The sequence below is a fragment of the Bufo gargarizans genome, chromosome 4 (assembly GCF_014858855.1).
Source record: "Bufo gargarizans isolate SCDJY-AF-19 chromosome 4, ASM1485885v1, whole genome shotgun sequence".
NCBI lineage: Eukaryota > Metazoa > Chordata > Amphibia > Anura > Bufonidae > Bufo > Bufo gargarizans.
This window is the reverse complement of record NC_058083.1, coordinates 352,117,848-352,140,202: the sequence shown is the minus strand read 5'-3', so window position 1 is coordinate 352,140,202 and position 22,355 is coordinate 352,117,848.

Below are 22,355 nucleotides of genomic sequence, written 5' to 3'. Positions count from 1 at the left end.
TTCTTTTTTTTGTGAACTTTCGGAATGGCGTAGAAGGTCGCTATTGTTGGTCTTGGGTTAAGTTTGAATATTTGCATATTTTTGTAAATGGGGGAGGGGGGCAAACTTTGATTGAGAAGTTATTGTGCTAAAGGGGCAGTTAGTTTTATACTCCCCTATGTTCTTTCTGTAACTCTTCAAGTAGTTCTATCTCTTTCTCCTCCCTTCTGATTAGTTCCCCACCATCTCTCTCCTTGTTTTTAAATTCCTTATGTAATATAAGTAATCACCCCCCTGTCAGGCTCCGTTCAGACGTCCGTATGATTTTTACGGATCCACGGATACATGGATCGGATCCGCAAAACGCATACGGACGTCTAATTGGAGCCTTACAGGGGGGTGATCAATGACAGGCGGGTGATCACCCATATACACTCCCTGATCACCCCCTGTCATTGATCACCCCCCTGTCATTGATCACCCCCCTGTAAGGCTCCATTCAGACATCCGCATGATTTTTACGGATCCATGGATACATGGATCGGATCCGCAAAACACATGCGGACGTCTGAATGGAGCCTTACAGGGGGGTGATCAATGACAGGCGGGTGATCACCCATATACACTCCCTGATCACCCCCTGTCATTGATCACCCCCCTGTCATTGATCACCCCCCTGTAAGGCTCCATTCAGACGTCCGCATGATTTTTACGGATCCATGGATAGGATGACAGGGGGGTGATCAGGGAGTGTATATGGGTGATCACCCGCCTGTCATTGATCACCCCCTGTAAGGCTCCATTCAGACGTCCGCATGTGTTTTGCGGATCCGATCCATGTATCCATGGATCCGTAAAAATCATGCGGACGTCTGAATGGAGCCTTACAGGGGGGTGATCAATGACAGGGGGGTGATCAGGGAGTGTATATGGGTGATCACCCGCCTGTCATTGATCACCCCCCTGTAAGGCTCCATTCAGACGTCCGCATGTGTTTTGCGGATCCGATCCATGTATCCATGGATCCGTAAAAATCATACGGACGTCTGAATGGAGCCTTACAGGGGGGTGATCAATGACAGGGGGGTGATCAATGACAGGGGGGTGATCAATGACAGGGGGTGATCAGGGAGTGTATATGGGTGATCACCCGCCTGTCATTGATCACCCCCCTGTAAGGCTCCATTTAGACATCCGTATGCGTTTTGCGGATCCAATCCATGTATCCGTGGATCCGTAAAAAATCATGCGGATGTCTGAATGGAGCCTTACAGGGGGGGTGATCAGTGACAGGGGGGTGATCACCCTGATCACCCCCTGTCATTGATAACCCCCCTGTAAGGCTCCATTCAGACGTCCGCATGTGTTTTGTGGATCCGATCCATGTATCCATGGATCCGTAAAAAATCATGCGGATGTCTGAATGGAGCCTTACAGGGGGGGTGATCAGTGACAGGGGGGTGATCACCCTGATCACCCTGATCACCCCCTGTCATTGATAACCCCCCTGTAAGGCTCCATTCAGACGTCCGCATGTGTTTTGTGGATCCGATCCATGTATCCATGGATCCGTAAAAAATCATGCGGATGTCTGAATGGATCCTTACAGGGGGGGTGATCAGTGACAGGGGGGTGATCACCCTGATCACCCCCTGTCATTGATAACCCCCCTGTAAGGCTCCATTCAGACATCCGCATGTGTTTTGTGGATCCGATCCATGTATCCATGGATCCGTAAAAAATCATGCGGATGTCTGAATGGAGCCTTACAGGGGGGGTGATCAGTGACAGGGGGGTGATCACCCTGATCACCCCCTGTCATTGATAACCCCCCTGTAAGGCTCCATTCAGACGTCCGCATGTGTTTTGTGGATCCGATCCATGTATCCATGGATCCGTAAAAAATCATGCGGATGTCTGAATGGATCCTTACAGGGGGGGTGATCAGTGACAGGGGGGTGATCACCCTGATCACCCTGATCACCCCCTGTCATTGATAACCCCCCCTGTAAGGCTCCATTCAGACGTCCGCATGTGTTTTGTGGATCCGATCCATGTATCCATGGATCCGTAAAAAATCATGCGGATGTCTGAATGGAGCCTTACAGGGGGGGTGATCAGTGACAGGGGGGTGATCACCCTGATCACCCTGATCACCCCCTGTCATTGATAACCCCCCTGTAAGGCTCCATTCAGACGTCCGCATGTGTTTTGTGGATCCGATCCATGGATCCATGGATCCGTAAAAAATCATGCGGATGTCTGAATGGAGCCTTACAGGGGGGGTGATCAGTGACAGGGGGGTGATCACCCTGATCACCCCCTGTCATTGATAACCCCCCTGTAAGGCTCCATTCAGACGTCCGCATGTGTTTTGTGGAACCGATCCATGTATCCATGTATCCGTAAAAAATCATGCGGATGTCTGAATGGAGCCTTACAGGGGGGGTGATCAGTGACAGGGGGGTGATCCGGGAGTCTATATGGGTGATTACCCCCCTGTCATTGATCACCCCCCTGTCATTGATCACCCCCCTGTCATTGATCACCCCCCCCCCCTGTAAGGCTCCATTCAGACATTTTTTTTGGCACAAGTTAGCGGAAATTTTTTGTTTGTTTTTGTTTTTTCTTACTAAGTCTCATATTCTACTAACTTGTGTCAAAAAATAAAATCTCACATGGACGCACCATACCCCTCACGGAATCCAAATGCGTAAACATTTTTAGACATTTATATTCCAGACTTCTTCTCACGCTTTAGGGCCCCTAAAAAGCCAGGGCAGTATAAATACCCCACATGTGACCCCATTTCGGAAAGAAGACACCCCAAGGTATTCGCTGAGGGGCATAGTGAGTCCATGAAAGATTGAAATTTTTGTCCTAAGTTAGCGGAAAGTGAGACTTTGTGAGAAAAAGACAAAAAAAATCAATTTCCGCTAACTTATGCAAAAAATAAAAAATTTCTAGGAACTCGCCAGGCCCCTCATTGAATACCTTGGGGTGTCTTCTTTCCAAAGTGGGGTCACATGTGGGGTATTTATACTGCCCTGGCTTTTCAGGGGCCCTAAAACGTGAGAAGAAGTCTGGGATCCAAATGTCTAAAAATGCCCTCCTAAAAGGAATTTGGGCCCCTTTGCGCATCTAGGCTGCAAAAAAGTGTCACACATCTGGTATCGCCGTACTCAGGAGAAGTTGGGGAATGTGTTTTGGGGTGTCATTTTACATATACCCATGCTGGGTGAGAAAAATATCTTGGTCAAATGCCAACTTTGTATAAAAAAAATAGGAAAAGTTGTCTTTTGCCAAGATATTTCTCTCACCCAGCATGGTTATATGTAAAATGGCACCCCAAAACACATTCCCCAACTTCTCCTGAGTACGGCGATACCAGATGTGTCACACTTTTTTGCTGCCAAGGTGGGCAAAGGGGCACATATTCCAAAGTGCACCTTTCAGATTTTGCAGGCCATTTTTTACACATTTTGATTGCAAGGTACTTCTTACACATTTGGGCCCCTAAATTGCCAGGGCAGTATAACTACGCCACAAGTGACCCCATTTTGGAAAGAAGACACCCCAAGGTATTCCGTGAGCGGCACGGCGAGTTCCTCGAATTTTTTATTTTTTGTCACAAGTTAGCGGAAAATTATGATTTTTCTTTTTTTTTCTTTTTTCCTTACAAAGTCTCATATTCCACTAACTTGCGACAAAAAATAAAAAATTCTAGGAACTCGCCATGCCCCTCACGGAATACCTTGGGGTGTCTTCTTTCCAAAATGGGGTCACTTGTGGCGTAGTTATACTGCCCTGGCAATTTAGGGGCCCAAATGTGTGAGAAGAACTTTGCAATCAAAATGTGTAAAAAATGCCCTGCAAAATCCGAAAGGTGCACTTTGGAATATGTGCCCCTTTGCCCACCTTGGCAGCAAAAAAGTGTGACACATCTGGTATCGCCGTACTCAGGAGAAGTTGGGGAATGTGTTTTGGGGTGTCATTTTACATATACCCATGCTGGGTGAGAAAAATATCTTGGTCAAATGCCAACTTTGTATAAAAAAATGGGAAAAGTTGTCTTTTGCCAAGATATTTTTCTCATCCAGCATGGGTATATGTAAAATGACACCCCAAAACACATTCCCCAACTTCTCCTGAGTACGGCGATACCAGATGTGTCACACTTTTTTGCTGCCAAGGTGGGCAAAGGGGCACATATTCCAAAGTGCACCTTTCAGATTTTGCAGGCCATTTTTTACACATTTTGATTGCAAGGTACTTCTCACACATTTGGGCCCCTAAATTGCCAGGGCAGTATAACTACGCCACAAGTGACCCCATTTTGGAAAGAAGACACCCCAAGGTATTCCGTGAGGGGCATGGCGAGTTCCTAGAATTTTTTATTTTTTGTCGCAAGTTAGTGGAATATGAGACTTTGTAAGGAAAAAAGAGAAAAAAAATCATCATTTTCCGCTAACTTGTGACAAAAAATAAAAAATTCTAGGAACTCGCCATGCCCCTCACGGAATACCTTGGGGTGTCTTCTTTCCAAAATGGGGTCACTTGTGGCGTAGTTATACTGCCCTGGCAATTTAGGGGCCCAAATGTGTGAGAAGTACCTAGCAATCAAAATGTGTAAAAAATGTCCTGCAAAATCTGAAAGGTGCACTTTGGAATATGTGCCCCTTTGCCCACCTTGGCAGCAAAAAAGTGTGACACATCTGATATCGCCGTACTCAGGAGAAGTTGGGGAATGTGTTTTGGGGTGTCATTTTACATATACCCATGCTGGATGAGAGAAATATCTTGGCAAAAGACAACTTTTCCCATTTTTTTTATACAAAGTTGGCATTTGACCAAGATATTTTTCTCACCCAGCATGGGTATATGTAAAATGACACCCCAAAACACATTCCCCAACTTCTCCTGAGTACGGCGATACCAGATGTGTGACACTTTTTTGCTGCCAAGGTGGGCAAAGGGGCACATATTCCAAAGTGCACCTTTTGGATTTCACCGGTCATTTTTTACACATTTTGATTGCAAAGTTCTTCTCACACATTTGGGCCCCTAACTACGCCACAAGTGACCCCATTTTGGAAAGAAGACACCCCAAGGTATTTCGTAAGGGGCATGGCGAGTTCCTAGAATTTTTTATTTTTTGTCGCAAGTTAGTGGAATATGAGACTTTGTAATAAAAAAATAAAAAAATAAAATCATCATCATTTTCCGCTAACTTGTGACAAAAAAATAAAAAGTTCTATGAACTCACTATGCCCATCAGCGAATACCTTAGGGTGTCTACTTTCCGAAATGGGGTCATTTGTGGGGGTTTTCTACTGTTTGGGCATTGTAGAACCTCAGGAATCATGACAGGTGCTCAGAAAGTAAGAGCTGTTTCAAAAAGCGGAAATTCACATTTTTGTACCATAGTTTGTAAATGCTATAACTTTTACCCAAACCATTTTTTTTTTTTGCCCAAACATTTTTTTTTTTATCAAAGACATGTAGAACAATAAATTTGGCGAAAAATTTATATATGGATGTCGTTTTTTTTGCAAAATTTTACAGCTGAAAGTGAAAAATGTCATTTTTTTGCAAAAAAATCGTTACATTTTGATTAATAACAAAAAAAGTAAAAATGTCAGCAGCAATAAAATACCACCAAATGAAAGCTCCATTAGTGAGAAGAAAAGGAGGTAAAATTCATTTGGGTGGTAAGTTGCATGACCGAGCGATAAACGGTGAAAGGAGTGTAGTGCCGAAGTGTAAAAAGTGCTCTGGTCATGAAGGGGGTTTCACCTAGCGGGGCTGAAGTGGTTAAATGTCCCCCAAAGGTCTTGTATGACCTTGTGGGGGACGCAAAGTGTAAAATAAAGAATAAAAATAAAGTGTTAATATAAAAAAATAAAAAAAAGGTTTCACATGTAAGAAAAAAATATTCCCCAAGTATGGAATAAAAATAAAATTTAAAATAGAAAAAAAAAAAAAAAATAGAGATATTTGGTATTGCCGCGTCCTTGACAGTCAGCTCTATAAACATATCACATGATACATCCAGTACGATAAAAAACATTTAAAAAAACTGTCAAGAAAAGACATTTTTGTCACGTTACATCACAAAAAGCGCAACACCAAGTGATCAAAAAGGCATATGTCCCACAAAATGGTACAAATAAAACCGTCACCTCATCCCGCAAAAAATGAGCCCCTACATAAGAAAATCGCAAAAATAAAAATATAGCTCTCAGAACATGGACACATTAAAACATCATTGTTTAAAAAATGCTATTATTGTGTTAAAGTGAAAAAAAAAGTATACATATAAGGTATCACTGTGGTCGTAACAACCAGCTCTATAAAAATATCACATGACCTAACCCCTAATCTTTTTGTTTTAAAAGCAGAGAAATAGAAATTTTGAAAATTGCAAATTTTTTCAAAATTTGGGGTAAATTTTGGATTTTTTTATAAATAAAGGTCAAATATATTGACTCAAATTTATGACTATCATGAAGTACAATGTGTCACGAGATAACAATCTCTGAATGGCTTGGATAAGTAAAAGCGTTTCAAAGCTATTACCACATAAAGTGACATATGTCAGATTGGCAAAATTAGGCCTGGTCAGAAAGGGGGCAAATGGCCCGGATGTGAAGTGGTTAACATTATGGTTTAGTAATTGGCACATGAAATAATAGGGTGGTTATTGGTTGTATGGACCATTTGTAAATATATATTGCACTTATCTGACCTCACCAGGTGCTGTTTAGAGGACTCAATGACACTGACAGTAAAATTAAGGACTGTTGGATCTGTACTCACAGTCCAGTGAGTTCAAGAACTATTCTTTATCTGGCAATCCCTTTGACTTTTAAAGAACTTACTAATATGTCTTGTTGGCAGTTTGTCTCACAAAGAAGACCAGGGCCTGATGATCAAAAGTATAATTCCACTGCAGTTCCTCTCTCCATAGCAGGGTGGGTGGAGGCCCCTTGGTGGCAAGACAAACAATAATGCAAGTAGTGTGGATTATCATAGTAGTATATGCTGTGACTAAGCTTATGTTTATGTGCGCCAACAGTTTCTGTACCAAAAGGAGAAACTACCAGGATTATTTCAAAGCTCTGGGCATTCTGTAGCGTCCATAATCGGTGGTGTTCTGTAGTTCACAGTGTAATACATCGGAAAACCATGTCTGTAGGGCAGATTCCAGCAATCTGGGCCCAAGAGAGGTCTTGGGAACTGCATCGATACCCGGGAGGGAATCTGGCCTCCGGCTGGCAGTTGGGCCTATCCCAACTGAAGTACCTCTGGGTTAAGAGGTCAGTTCCAAAATATCTCAAAATGGGGGAATTGTGAGGGACGAGAATTCATTTTGTATAAGTATTTCTTCCATCTTGTGCATATGTGGAAAATTAATGAGCCAGCTGGCATGAGGTAGGGAGTCTCTGTGAATATAGATCAAATGTTCATAGTTGCAAGGCCAAGGTAGCCACCCCCTTGCTACACCCCCTTGCTCCCTTATCAGAGTTTGACATACAAGAGATAGTTATGTTCCTTCTGAGTTTAGCTTAGTATAGTGCGGAAGTATTGCCTTTTATGAATAACTAATAAAATAATTAGTTTTGATTCCCCCTCCCCCGTTTGGTGGTGTGCCATATTTGTCTATGATTATCTGTAGTGTTATAAAGATCTATACTTATATGGAAAAAAGTAGAGAGAGAGAATCTGATTCAGCAGTATGCCTGTGTCAGCTCTCTGAGCGCTCATAAAACACTTTAATTGGGACCCCAACAATCATAGATGAAGGGGGTTTTGCCCCAACAATAGCTATTAGAGTTATCACTTTCTAAAAAGCAGAGTAATTCGAAAAAAAAAATATTTATGAATAAAGGTGCAACATATCAACTCAAATACCTGTAACATGATGTACAATGTGTCACAAGAAAACTGTCTGAGAATCGATTGGATAAGTAAAAGCATTATACATAAAGTGACACGTCAGGTTTCAGGTTTGCAAAAATAGGTTCTGTCAGGAAGGGGTTAAAAAATAATTTTTATTTTAACTTTACGCTATAAAAAAAGAAAAGAAACTATTTTACATTTTCGCTGGTATAAAAAAAAAAAAAAAAAAAAGCTAGTCCCATATATCAATGAAAAGAGACACAAAAATGTTTGGGTCTCTACATGTGTCACGAGGGTTTCAAGAACCACGCCTGATACCGCTAGGAAGTCGCAGCGGTTGGCTGCGCGCTCTATGTAGAAAGATAGGGCTGTTTCTTTATGGTAGCTTTCTGGGTTTGCTTTGCAACCCTTTTTGGCTCACTCAGGGATCCGTAGCTCCTTCTCCTCAGCTGCTCCTTGTCCAGCACTCCCAACCTCCTTATATTCCCTTCTCACACTTCTCTGGTTGCCAGATATAGAGCTTCCTGCCTGGACTTCTATACTGACCCACTGGAGCTGTGTTGCTGCGTTCCCTGGTTTTTGTTCCAGAACGTTACCCTCCGGATCCCTGTTGGGCCTTTGTGGTCTGCTGTTGTCGCCCACCTGGGATAATATGTTTGTCTGTATTGTCTGTCCTCTCCTTGGTGTTTTCCTCTTAGTGTCAGTGGTGCGGACTAGTGATCCCACTGCCCCGTTCACTACTTAGGGTTCATCTTAGGGAAAGCCAGGGTTTAGGCACGTGATCGGCGTACGGGTGAGGAACCCGTCTAGGGACATCAGGGCAGTCAGTTGCCAGCCGCAAGGTGAGTCAGGGGTCACCACCTTTCCCTCTTCGTCCTACGGCAGCACACCATGGGGTTAACCCGACCTCATTAGCTCCTTGGACCGCCCACCTAGTTAGACAATCAGAGATTAGTTAGTCAGTACCTATATAGCCGGTCATCTAGCCGCATCCCCTTGTGTTTTTTCTTTGTCCTCAGTGGACTGGCCGGCACTCTTGCGGCCAGTTAGGACCTTGCCCGCCCGGTTGAAGTTTTTTCTGTGCGCCATGTATGTTCCCTGGCGCTTTTTCTCCTCCATTGCAGCGGCGCCCCGGCAGTAACGAGGGACCGGAAGTCTTGTCCCTAACTTCCGGTGCAGTGGAACGCACCATGTGGAACCCAGGCGCTGGGCGTCTGATGTCACAGGAAGTTCCGGTTTGGGCGCCAAATTTGAATTATTTAAGCTAGGTAAGCCTCTAGCTCATTGCCCTTGTGCCTGGCAGCAGAGCTTTTTGCGTTTCAAAGGTAAATTGCCTGTCCTGTGTCAGGCAGCCTTCTCCCCCTGCAAATTTAAAGACTGTAATTTATTTATTTTTTGCAGATGTCCAGCTCCAGCAGTAAGAGGTCTAGGAAGACCAAACACAGGCTCTGTGTGCTTGTGAACAACCCCTTTCTGATAAATGCTTGGAGGATGTGTGTGTCGACTGCCTGGAGAGCTCCCCTTTAAGGTCCGCAAAAAAACCTAAGAAGCAGGTTTTATGCATTTCCTGTATCCAGCCGCTCCCTGAGGATGCTGTGTCTAACATCTGCAAGAACTGTTCTCATTCTGATGAAGTATCGGATTCAGATACCAGAAAACTGATGTCCTTACTTAAGGCCTTTTTAGAAAAGTCTAGTAAGAAAAAGCAGAAGACAAAGCGTTATGTTTCTCCAGCTTCTTCTGATCAAACTTCCCGGTCTGAAGGAGAAGTATCTACAGATTCGGATCCAGAGTTGCCAGTGTTGGAGGACAATTTCTTGTTTAATAAAAACGATGCTAACCTCCTTATTAAAGAGGTCAAGAACATTATGGAGTCCAAGAAAGAGAAATCCTCTGAGCAGAATGAAGAGAACCTCTTCTACTTCCCTAAAAAGAAAGCTACGGTTTTTCCCAGCCATCCAGTGCTGAACTCTATTTTGCACAAGGAATGGGAAAATCCTATCGGGAAGATCAACCTGGGATCCAGATTCAGGGCCGCTTATAAGACAGATCCGGCTGAATCCACAAGCTGGGAAGCCCTCGCTAAAGTAGACCCTTCCGTTACAAGGCTTGCTAAGAAATCCTTCTTTCCCAGCGATGACTCCTCCTTACTAAAGGACCCTATGGATAAGAAGGCGGATGGCCTCCTGAAGAGGCTTCATACCTATATGGCCTCCCTGAACAAGGCAGCTATGGCCGCTGTTCCGGTGGCACGTGCGCTGCGTGTCTGGCTGAGTCATCTAGGAAGGAACATTGAGGATGGAGTTTCCCGGGACGAATTACTCCAACAACTGCCGACTCTAAAACTGGTGGCGGAATTCTTATGTGATTTCCCTGTTGACTCCTTGAGATTGACAGCAAAGAATATGGCCCTGGCCAACTCCGTAAGAAGAGCCATGTTGAGGGAAGTGTCATATTTAAATATATATGTATATATGCCTTGACATATATACATATATATTAGCCCTTGTCCATGGGCTCGTCCAGGTGGGATCTATAGATATGCACGGAGATGTATATAGGCCCCTTTTTGGCCTACATCTCCGTGTATATGTATAGATATATGTATTGATGGCCCTGTGTGTGGGTGTATATTCATGGATGTGCCCCAAACATCAATGAATATACATATGATCCCCCCCCCTCACTATGTATATATATTTATATATATGGATATAGATATATATGTGTATGGATGTGCCCCAAGCATCCATACACATATAGTATCAGACAAAATGTGACCCCCCCCCCCCCTCCTCCTGCATCCCTGCAGGGGATGAGGAAGGTCACCAGATGGCTGGACAATCATGTCCAGACTCTGGTGACATCAAAAGGCATGGGATCAATAGAGATCCGATGCCTTTTGGTGTTTAACTATCCCCAGCTGCTGGGGATAGTTAACATAACAGAGAGAGGGAAACAAACATCCCTCCCTCTGTTATCTGCATACCTCCGGCGCGATAATTATCGCACCGCAAGGTATGCAGAGGACTACAGGCGGAGGATCAAAGGAATCCTCCGCCTAGAAGCGCGCTCTGGAGGCGCGGGCCGGCGCGGTGACGTCATATCACCGCATGCGCGCCGCGGGACGGGCGGCCTCGGGAGCGAGCGCTGCTGGACTTAAATAGTCCGGCAGCGCTACGCTGGGCAGAGGGGACCACCACCGGCATTAAAGAGGATCATCCCTGGACAAAACGAGCCCCCCTGGACGACGAGCAGAGGATAACATAAGTATCCCCCTATACCACCAACGCTAATCCACCCTCCTATACTCAACCTACCCCCCCTATACCACCAACGCTAATCCACCCTCCTATACCCTACCTACACCCCCTATATAATCCACCCTCCTATACCCTACCTACCCCCCCTATACCACCAACGCTAATCCACCCTCCTATACCCTACCTACCCCCCTATAAACACTCCTAACCCTATAGAATCTACCCTGCCCTATATCCCTTATTTCCCCCCATACCTTATTGCCCCCCATAATATACCCTCATCTCCTATACCACTGGTGACCCTCATTTTCCCCTGACCCAGGTCCTGATATCCCCGGCATTAACGTCCCCTGTTCCCCGGTGTCTCTACCCCCGCAACTGTCCTGCTTACCCCAGCAGCACAGTTTATGTAATAACCCCTGATTTTACCCCTTAGGGATAGTATATAGTCAGGCTTGGGTGGGCGACCGTTAAAGTGTATGAATGTGTATGGTCATTGATACTAGTTAGATCTTGGGGTGGATTTGGGACTGCGTTAGTGTAGTCAGTGCCGTGTTAGTGTATTGTATTAGTGTGTGTATCTATATTATTGTGCATTGTTATAACAATATATATCTATCCATCTGTTTATAGATATATATAGTTATAAACCTATAATTCCTTTATAATTGCAAGGAATCGCTGCTGTAGAGGTAGCATATTGTTGGCACTGTATTACTTGTGTATTCTGTAAGGAGTAATAAATACTGTGTCATTTGTATCTATTGTATAACGTGTGATTACTAGCGGTAGTCAGTAAGGCGCATGCAGTAAGTGTAGTTGGTGATTAGACTAAGGTAATCAGCAGTAAATTGTTGTTCATTAAGGCATAAATAGGCGGAGTCATCACCAGACGATTACGCCTATTTATGAATATTAATTATTGAGATTTGCATAGAAAATCTATAATTAACACCCCCTTTAACATTGGCGAGCCAGGCCCACTGCTGTGAGTTTGTATCTGTGGTTGGTTTTGGAACGGAAAAATCGCTTACGCTGTAAACTAATCAGGTGGGAAGGACGCGGTCAGTGGATTCTGAGCGTCCATAGCCTGAAGGTTCGGACAGGTAGAGCGGGTTTTTCTCGATCAGAACCGGACACAGAGCAAACTCTACAGCAGAGAATCTAAAATCTTTCCTGATCTTTGTGTACTAATATTTTCTGATTCCCTTACATGCCAACTGGAGAGAAGTCATCACATACACCACTGAAGAGAGAACCATCATCATTGAAACAGAAGTCGTCTGGCTGGTCAGGAGAAGGCGTTCCGAATATTGAAGGACCTCCTCCACGCAGCAACACAGTATCAACGACACCAATGAAGATGGCCTCTCGTCAAAAAGTGAGTATGAACTTCACCACACTGCAACACCTCAGCAAACATAGCACATACAACCCCATCATCCCCACCACTTACAAATCCACTGAGCTGCTATGGTCCACTTTATTGGACCAGGCGTATGCTCACGATAAACTGTGCATTAATCGTAGTGTGTTCAAAAAAACAAAAAAACGACTCCAAATGTTAGCCAAATTGGTTCATACCTTTGAGGATATCATTTGGAAGCCAGAACATCTAGAAACGCTTAACAGCACAACAAAGGCAGAGGAGGTTTCCAACATGGCAAACTTTCACTGCAATTGTTGTGTTGAAAACATTAAACAGTTGCACACATTACAAATACAACTACAAGAGAAGTCCCAGTGTACGACCGAGGGGGCAGGGAGATTTGCGTGTTAGAGTCTAGACTCTCGGACAAGGAGAGTTTCTACTCTGACATGGACAAGGAACTGCTCAGACTGTACACTGAGATAAATCAGTTCAGGAACAATACGGTATCTATGGATAGCATGATTGTTTAACTTCGAGAGGACCTGGCTGCAAAAACGCAAACCATTGCGGATTTGCAGCAGGTCATCTCGAATCTGTCACGGCCTGGTGCTAACAGCATGGTGCCCACGAAACAGGTTTGTGTTTCGGGAACGGCACATGGGGAGACAGCGGCGACAGCGCCAATATCTTCCACGGATCAAACACCCGAGGCAGTAGACACCAGGGGACATGTGGAACGGACGCTACCTTTTACCCAAACACCCAGGGAGAATAGGGGTAGCAACCGATTCCAGGAACAGGACAACGATTGGAGAGAGGAAAGTGGTTGGCCATTTACCACTTCCAATCCGCCAACGCGTCCGGAAAGACAGGAAGATTTTTACCCTAACCATTCCAGTATGGAAAGGATAAACTTCCTGTTACGGATTTGCAAGGAGATCCCAAAATATGATCCCATTGTAGATCCGTTTACTTCATGTGAAATTTTCGAGGGTCACTGTAACAAGTATTCAGTGGCTCACGAATATCGCATGGAGTTATTCAAGTTATGGTTACCTACACACCTAAACCAAAGGTATGAGGTAACGGGGAGGACACAACCCATGAATGGACAGTTTTATGACAAGGAGGAACGTCTCTCCATACTCATGAGACTGGCAACGGGCCATTGGGACGTCACTCCAGATATCCTGTCCAAGTTCAAACCCACTATACATGACGAACCTTTGTCTATGTGTAGTCGGTTTGAAGCCATGTATAGAAGGGTTACAAAGGATCACGGTGTCGGAATTCCACAGGGTATGATACGTATGTTTGTGGAGAAATTCCCATACCTTGATACTGCAATCCGGTTGAGCGCAGCCAGGGAACCATCCCTCACGGATGCTGCTATGATTATTGAGCAGTGCAGACAGGATACACTGCTCAATAAGAAATTCGTCAAAGTGACGGAGCGTGCGCCTGTACCTGATATATCTCAAGATGATCGGGTACAGCACACAAAGGGTAATTCAACTATTCGCCCCACGGCCCCGCCACTGGAAAGGATGGGAAGCATTCGATGCTTTCTATGTTTACAAAACGGGCACATAAAGAGGAATTGTCCACAATGGTCACGTAATAACCGGACAAATCCTGAGAAAACGGGCAATAATAACGGTTTCAAGATGAAACCTAATTATGCCAAACCAGTGGGGGAATATCTGGGACATTCACAGGTCCAGACACCAAAACGTGTGGCTGTTGTGAATGACCCAGCGCGTTCGGTAAGGAGTGTGGAATCCCTGGAATCCACACTAAGGGTCCATAACAAGAACCCACAAGTGGCAGTATGTACCTCACAGGTACCTACTGGGAGTCTGGTAGAAATTGATTGAAGATCAGGGATCCCTAAAGAACTGGCGCCAGTATGTCCTATCATACTGGATTCTTCAGGGAGACCCCACATAAAAGCCAAGATCAAAAATCAGGACGCCAAAATCATGATTGACACTGGTGCGGAAATTTCCATTACCAATGTAAAACATGATTTGCATCCTAACAGCCCTCAGTGTGTGGTGATCGGATTTGATCACCAACAAGGGGGGGGTAAAGGCCCACAGAATAGAAGAAGTAATTGTCCAGATTACCACTCACACGACCCTTAGGATCCCCATGTGGTATTACCCCGGTTCTGACAACATTATTGGAACTGACGTAATGACACAAAATGGGTGGATCCTAGATCTGGCAAATAGTATCGTATGGAAGGGTCCCAGACAATCCAAGGTGTTTGTCATCCAACGTCAGTTTCTGGGACCACCATTGCCAACAGTAGATGACTCTACGGAAGTACTTGAACACAAATGGCCTGAGATCTCGCATAATCCAGATCTTGAGCCTATTGTGTATGAGTACCCCGATCTGTGGGCCCAGGGAAAAAACGATTGTGGTAGACTGATTGGAGTTCAGGTGGATATACAAGGTCCCGACCCTCCACCTCAACGCCAATACCGCTTTCCGCCAGAAGCCACCCATTCAATTTTGGACACCATCCAAGAATTGAAAACTAGGGGGGTGGTCATAGAGGGCAATTCTAAATGCAACAATGCCCTCTGGCCAGTAAAGAAAAAGGACACCAATGCATGGAGGCTCACCATAGATCTCCGGGTCCTCAACAAATACACCCCAATATCCGCTCCAGTGGTGGCACAGACTCCCGACATCATGGCCAGAATAAGCGGCAAAAGTCGCATATTCTCAACCATAGATGTTGCCAATGGGTTCTTCTCAATTGAACTCACTGAAAACTGTAGGTACAAATTTGCCTTTACAGTAGGGGACAAACAGTACATGTTCGGTGTACTCCCCCAGGGATTTCACAGTAGTCCCACGTATTTTCACCAGGCATTGGCGGCCGTTCTGAGTGTATTTTCTCGGCCAGAATGCCTTCTGCAATACGTAGATGACCTGCTCTTACAAACAGAAACCATAGAAGAACACTTGGTTCTGTTAAAAGAGCTATTGGGACTCCTGGCCAAGTCAGGACTCAAGCTGAGTCCCCACAAGGCAAATTTGGCCAGAACGGAGGTGACTTTTCTTGGAGTCCAAATTTATTTTGGAGCCAAAGGAATCATGGCAGCCAGAGTGGAAGCCATGGTAAAGTTACCTAGGCCGGGCACTCTACAGGATTTAAGAAAATTCCTGGGAATCGCTAATTTCATGAGGGAGTTCATAGAGGATTTTGCTGCCAAAGCAAAACCCCTCTATGAACTCCTCAGAGGAGAAGACCCTTCAATCAAAGGCTGGTCTGATACACAGGAAGAGGCCTTTTCTACTTTGAAAAGGGATCTCTCCTCTGCCCCTGTATTGGCTACCCCCCATCCTGAAGGGGAAATAGCCATACAGGCGCATGCAGGGACGGAGTCTATCTCAGCGGTCCTCCTACAGCAGATAGGGTATGACACTAGACCGCTGGGATACTTCTCCAGGTTACTTTCGCCTGTTGAACGAGGGTTCGATGAGTGTGCCAAACAACTGGCAGCCATAAACTATGCCGTCAAAACCACTGAGCATATTGTAGGCTTCAGGCCCCTCACTTTGCAGACTCCACACTCTCCATTGGCCCTCCTGCTCCGTGATACACTCCCTGGAGTCTCCCAACAGAGATTCGGGAGATGGATTATGGATCTCAGTGGCCGGAGTCTGCAGGTGAACCACAAAGCCAAGTATGTTCTATCCCAGTTACTGAACCTAACTGGCACCGAACATGACTGTGGCCAAGCAGCGCATATCAACGCGCCACAAATTTTCAGGACCGATAAACATCCAGAAGACAGAGTCATCTTCGTTGATGGCTCTCGATTTTTCATGGATGGGACCTATGTCACAGGTTTTGCTGTGCTGGATGAGACCACAGGTACCCAGAATCTTGTCAAGTTACCGGGTCACATGTCGGCACAACGGGCGGAACTGGAGGCGGTCAAGGAAGCCTTGCTTCTTCAACCCCCAGGGAAACGAACTATATATAGCGACAGTTCATATGTAGTTCGCTCTCTCACCCTGCACCTGGACACATGGAAAAGACGAGGATTTGTGGATAGCCAAAACAAACCTCTGGCGCATTTGTCGGTCCTGAAAGAACTTTGGGAATGGGGCATGGCACACCCGGCGGAAGCAGCCATCATAAAAATCCCTGCGCATCAGAAAGGGGATGAGCCTTTGACGCTAGGTAACAACAAGGCGGATGAATTGGCCAAACTAGTGGCAGTGTCTGGGATCCTTCAGGAAACAGACACTGAGCCGCTACCGGCCTACCAGATTGCAGTTCGTACCAACCTGAGTAAAGGCCCGGTGTCATTTGAGGAGGAACAAGCAAAAGACCCTCTTCTAATGACACACCTCACATCTCCACAGCATCCCTGGTCAAGACATCAAGGGATCCTGTGTTATGATGCCGGTACACGACAGCTTCCTCTTCCCGTGGTTCCACAGCATCTGCAAGCAGAACTGACCAGATTGAACCACCAACTGTTTGGACACCTGGGCCGGGATAAACTCTTGTCTCTCCTGAGAGACAAATTATACTGGCCGGGAATGTCCAACACGGTAGAGGAAGAAACACAACAGTGCCTGGTATGTGCTCAGGTTAACCCAAGGGCGTCAGCCCTGAAGCCGGTGTTGCAGCGAGTTCCTCCTGCAGATGGTCCATGGTCCGCACTACAAATAGATTTTATAGGACCTTTACCAACAGGAAGTCGTAACTATCGTTACGCACTGGTGGTAGTGGATGTTTTCTCTAAATGGGTAGAAGCCATCCCCACGGTCAACGATTCGGCTACAACCACTGCCCGTGTTCTCTGGGAACAGGTTCTGTCACAATGGGGTATTCCCAGATTGATAGAGTCAGACAGAGGGACCCATTTCACGGGTAAGGTAATGAAAGCGCTTTGTGGTCTTTTAGACATAAAGCAAAGGTTTCATGTGCCTTACCACCCTCAGTCAGCGGGCATCGTGGAGCGGATGAACCGGACCATAAAAACACGACTTTCTAAAGCACTACTGGAGAAAGGTTCCTCATGGGTAACCTCTCTGCCAGCCGTGCTCATGGGAATCCGAGCTACCGAGGCTACCAGTACCGGTATCACCCCGTTCGAACTAATGACCGGACGCAAAATGCCCTTATGCCTGCCCAATGAACCCCTGGTGTCAGAACCAGTGAAGAATGCCATCGCCAGAGACCTGTTTCTCCAACAGGTACAACTAAATCTGAAGGAGTTATTGCCTCATGCAGCAATACGGCTACACAGACCGTATCTACAGGGGGAAACACCAATGCCCTCTGTAGGAGAGCTGGTGATGGTGAAAATCTTCCGTCGGGCCGGCCCCTGGGATGCAAACTGGGAAGGACCCTATCAGGTCCTTGAAGTAATGGGTGACACCATGCTAAAGGTGCAAAGGCCGATGACAACCAAGAAAAAGTCACGTAGGCGACAGGGAGTTTTATGGATCCATATCGACCAGGCCAAGGCCACCCGAGCCTCCCCAATACAATAACATAACCCTCACACAGTTGGGTAAACGAAGGGGGGGGGGGGGTTTGGTGGGTCGAGGGTGGATCCATGAAACTAATTACATACACATTGAATTAACAGATCACGGGAGGGAGACTCACCAAGGTTACGACTAGCCTGAAAAGATATAGAAATCCCCTGAACATGGCATATCCCCAACTTGTGGCACTGGTGGTAAGCATGATGATGGCAGGCTCAACCTCTTCGGGGGAGGGCCTGGGAGTTAATAATGATATGGCTGACATATCTATGAATAAACCCGGCCTTTTAATGGTGGAATGTTTGGAGGGCAAAATCCTGAAACCATACGAGAACTTTTCCTTTACACCAGGACAGTGGTATCTGTATGGTTTCCAGAGGGAGAGTTTTGCCCAAGGTGTAATTCAACATTATACCCCTGTGGAGAATGTGTCTGCCATACAACATGATTTACATGCCCTCTGCCTCAAAGAATTCAGACATTTTCGGGACTCTGACCCTACTCCTATGAGTTCCTTAAGATGGGTGTCTAGGGACCCTCACTTACATCCTTACAAACAAGTGGAAGCCAACACTACCACAGTGTTGTGTACCAAGGAGGGGGTTCTGAGCCCCGAGGATGTCACGGGTGCAGAATATAGTGGCTGGTATATCCTTAAAGCTACCTTCATAAGGAGGGATAGCCAAGATGGGCTGAGGGTAAGGACATATTTTGACAGACCCATTCCGATAAAGGGCACCCTAAAAGCTTATTGTATGTTAAGAGATTCCCAGATGATTATCACTAGGGAATCCAGTTATGTTCAGGGACATGTGTCCACAGATTACATACGAACCAGTATAATGATGCTAAAGTTAAACTGCAGTAACTCTGGCCAGGTCCTATGGAATGACCAGAGTGGTCCGGTAAAACTGGAAGGCTTTTACCGAGCCACCATTTTAAAAGTACGGACAGATGCCAAGGATCTCAGGTATGCTCAGTTAAGGGGATCTCCATCCATACGGTCTTTTATTTTTATTTTAATAAATGTTTTTATTGGTTATAGACATCTGAGTATACACCAATAGGCATAATAAAGTTAACAATTCACAATGCAAAAACACCTCAGCACGCCTGTACAGCATTATAAATGTTGGAGGCATATATAGAAATACAACTTGTAGAATACAGTTACTGGAGGTATTCCCGGATTGGAGAACAACTCATCAGTGAGGTGTAGAGAGGCATAGAGACAGAAAACAAAAACACAAAAACAATGGGGTGGGGGGGGAGGAAAGTCTGAGGGGATGAGGGTAAAGGGTACTATCTTTCCATACTCTTGCATTATCTCCTATCATGCTTGAGGCCTCGAACTCCTTCATAGAACTACTGTTTATTCTGCGAATCCTCTAAACAACTTCCACGGTCCCCATATGTCATTGAAACGTTGGGGTGACCTAGAGTCCCAGTGTGCAATTTGTTCCAGTCTATAAATCTGATCACTTTTCATAAACCAGTGCTGCAAAGGAGGGGGATCTGTCTTTCGCCAGTATACTGCTACCAGTAAGCGGGCCGCCGCTAACAGTGTTCCACATAAAGTAGCAGATGTTTTCGATCTCAAAGTCGTTGACTCTTTCACCATACCAAATAAGCACAATTTTGGTGATGCTTTAATAGTTATTTTATATACCTTGGATAGTGTTTCACAAATTCCTTGCCAATACAGTTGTATTTTAGGACATGACCACCATATATGACTTTGCGTCCCTAAAGTAACCTCACACCGCCAACAGACGGAGCTGACCTCTGGGTACATAATGTTTAGTCGTTGCGGTGTATAATACCAGCGAGTAAGCACTTTGTAACTATTCTCCTGCAATTTTACACATCTAGAGACTTTCACTGGATTTGTTAGTAGTTTTGGCAATTCTCTGCTGTCGAATTTAATGCCTAGCTCCTCTTCCCACTTATCTATAAATTTGCATCTACTGGGATCGCTGGAGGAATTAATCAAAGAATAAAGTAGGGATATCTTCTTTTTGGGTTCTTGCCTTTGTAGTGCCATCTTCTCAAACGTTGTGTGATCGGTGCCCCATATTGATGCCCTAGTTAATTTCTTAAATGTATGGTAACAATGTATAATTTGAAACGTAGTGCATTGTTTCAAAGCAGAATGACTCTGCAGTGCTGCCAATGTTGGCAGATCAGCATTTTGGCACAAGGACAGTATCGGAGTCCTATTGTTCTTTTCGCTCTCTTTAACCGTGTTCCAGAAACACAAATTTGACTGACACAGGACGTCCCTTACCTGCATTAATAAAGCGTAATTTGGAATTAACTTCTGCAGCATATTCAGCGTACACCATTTAGTTATTGTGTGTTTGGTAATCGAGCTGTATGTAAGAAGCATCATATTAACCTTTGCCAGGTCCATAAATAATAGTGACCTCAATGGAAGGTTCGACATCACCTCTTCCACCATTAAATCCAGTCGCCCTGCAGGAGAGCGTAGCCAGTCTAAAGCTCTTGTACAAAGAATCGCCTTATGGAAGTTATAAACATCTGGTACTCCCATACCCCCTCTTGAGGGGTGTCTTATTACATATGCCGAAGGCATTCTCGCTTTCTTCCCTCCCCACAAAAATTTGAGAAAGATCCTTTGCACCTTTTTAAAAAACTCCATAGGAATAGCAATCGGCAATGCCTGTAGATAATAAAGTATTTTCGGGAGAAGTATAGTTTTAATTAAAGACCTGCGACCAAACCAAGAGACAAAGGGGATATCCCAGCAACTAATCAGATCTTCCAACTGTCGAGGGATAGGTATAAAGTTTTCACTATATAATTTATTAAACTCAGGTGTAAGTTCTATTCCAAGAAAGGTGATGGCTTTTGACGACCATTGAAAGGCCGTAGTTTTTTGCAGAATTGCCTGTTCTTGTGTTGACAAAGATACATTCAAGACTGTCGATTTAGCAAGGTTAACTGAGAAGTTAGAGATTTCATGAAACTGTCCTAGTATAGACATAATCACTGGGAATGCTTCTTGTGGGTTCGTGACTATTAGTAACACATCATCCGCGAAAGCGGCTGTTGAATGCACTGTCTCTCCTACTCTCATCCCCTTTATCTCTTCGCTCTGCCGGAAGGCCTGCAACAAGGTTTCAATTGTCAATATAAACAGTAAGGGCGATAAGGGGCAACCCTGCCTAGTACCATTTGCTATTTTGAAGGCGGGGGAGAGAGTACCATTCACCAGGACCCTTGCTGTAGGGTGTCGATACATTGCCATTACTCCAGCAATGAAGGACTGGGGGACTCCAAAACGCGCCAATGTTTGGGACATAAATTGCCAGTCCACCCTATCGAACGCCTTCTCTGCATCCGTACTGAGCAGAACTAAAGGCGTAAGCGTGCGCTTTGCTAACTGCATAAGATTTATTATTCTAATGATGTTGTTTTTTCCTTCTCTACCCGGAACAAAACCCACTTGTTCCGGGGAAATCAGATCTGGCAAGAATATTTTCAGTCGGTTAGCTAGCATCTTTGCATAAAGCTTAAGATCGTTGTTGAGCAGCGATATGGGCCTATAATTTGCGCAAAGTGAATGGTCCTTTTTTGGTTTAGGAATAATGGAGATTTGTGCCTGCAGCATGTCATTGTTGAAGGCTCCTCCCCCCCTCGCCTCATTACAAGCTTTCATACGGTCTTTTATGATCACCATCATGAGAGACAAGTGTGTTCAGGAGGTGACTGGATATTATTTCATCACCTATGCCCACTGGGAACAAGATACCCAGATGGTAACCTTGGACACTAATCCCTGGAGATGGGATTTGGTGTGCAATGGAGTGGATACCCCTACAGTGGATGTATGGATGGACGGTACCCCTATAAATGAGAAATACCGGGGGAGGTATGTGTCTTCCGATTGGAAAGACCCCAGTGGCAGGGATATTAACTTTGACATCAATATAGATGGTTCGTTTAGATGGCCTTTTTGCGAGGCAGTAGATGAAGGGTGCTGGACCTTTACACAATGGGTCTATCTGTCTAAATCCAAACCCGTAGGAAAACTAGTGCTACAGGTTGGAGAAAGTGACCAATGGTATCCGTTCAAAGGTAGAGGGCAAGTTTGTGTAACCGTGGTGAGGATCCCCTATGAAGCAACAGGTCTCCAACCTGTAAAAATGCATTTAGACTCTTGCAACGCCCCTATCCATCAATTGGCAGATCCTATAGCTCCTCAACTGTCATCCCCATGGAAGATCATCACGGGGACAAAATTCATCCTTTTTACTTGGAGAATTTCCGTAGATGACTTCCGA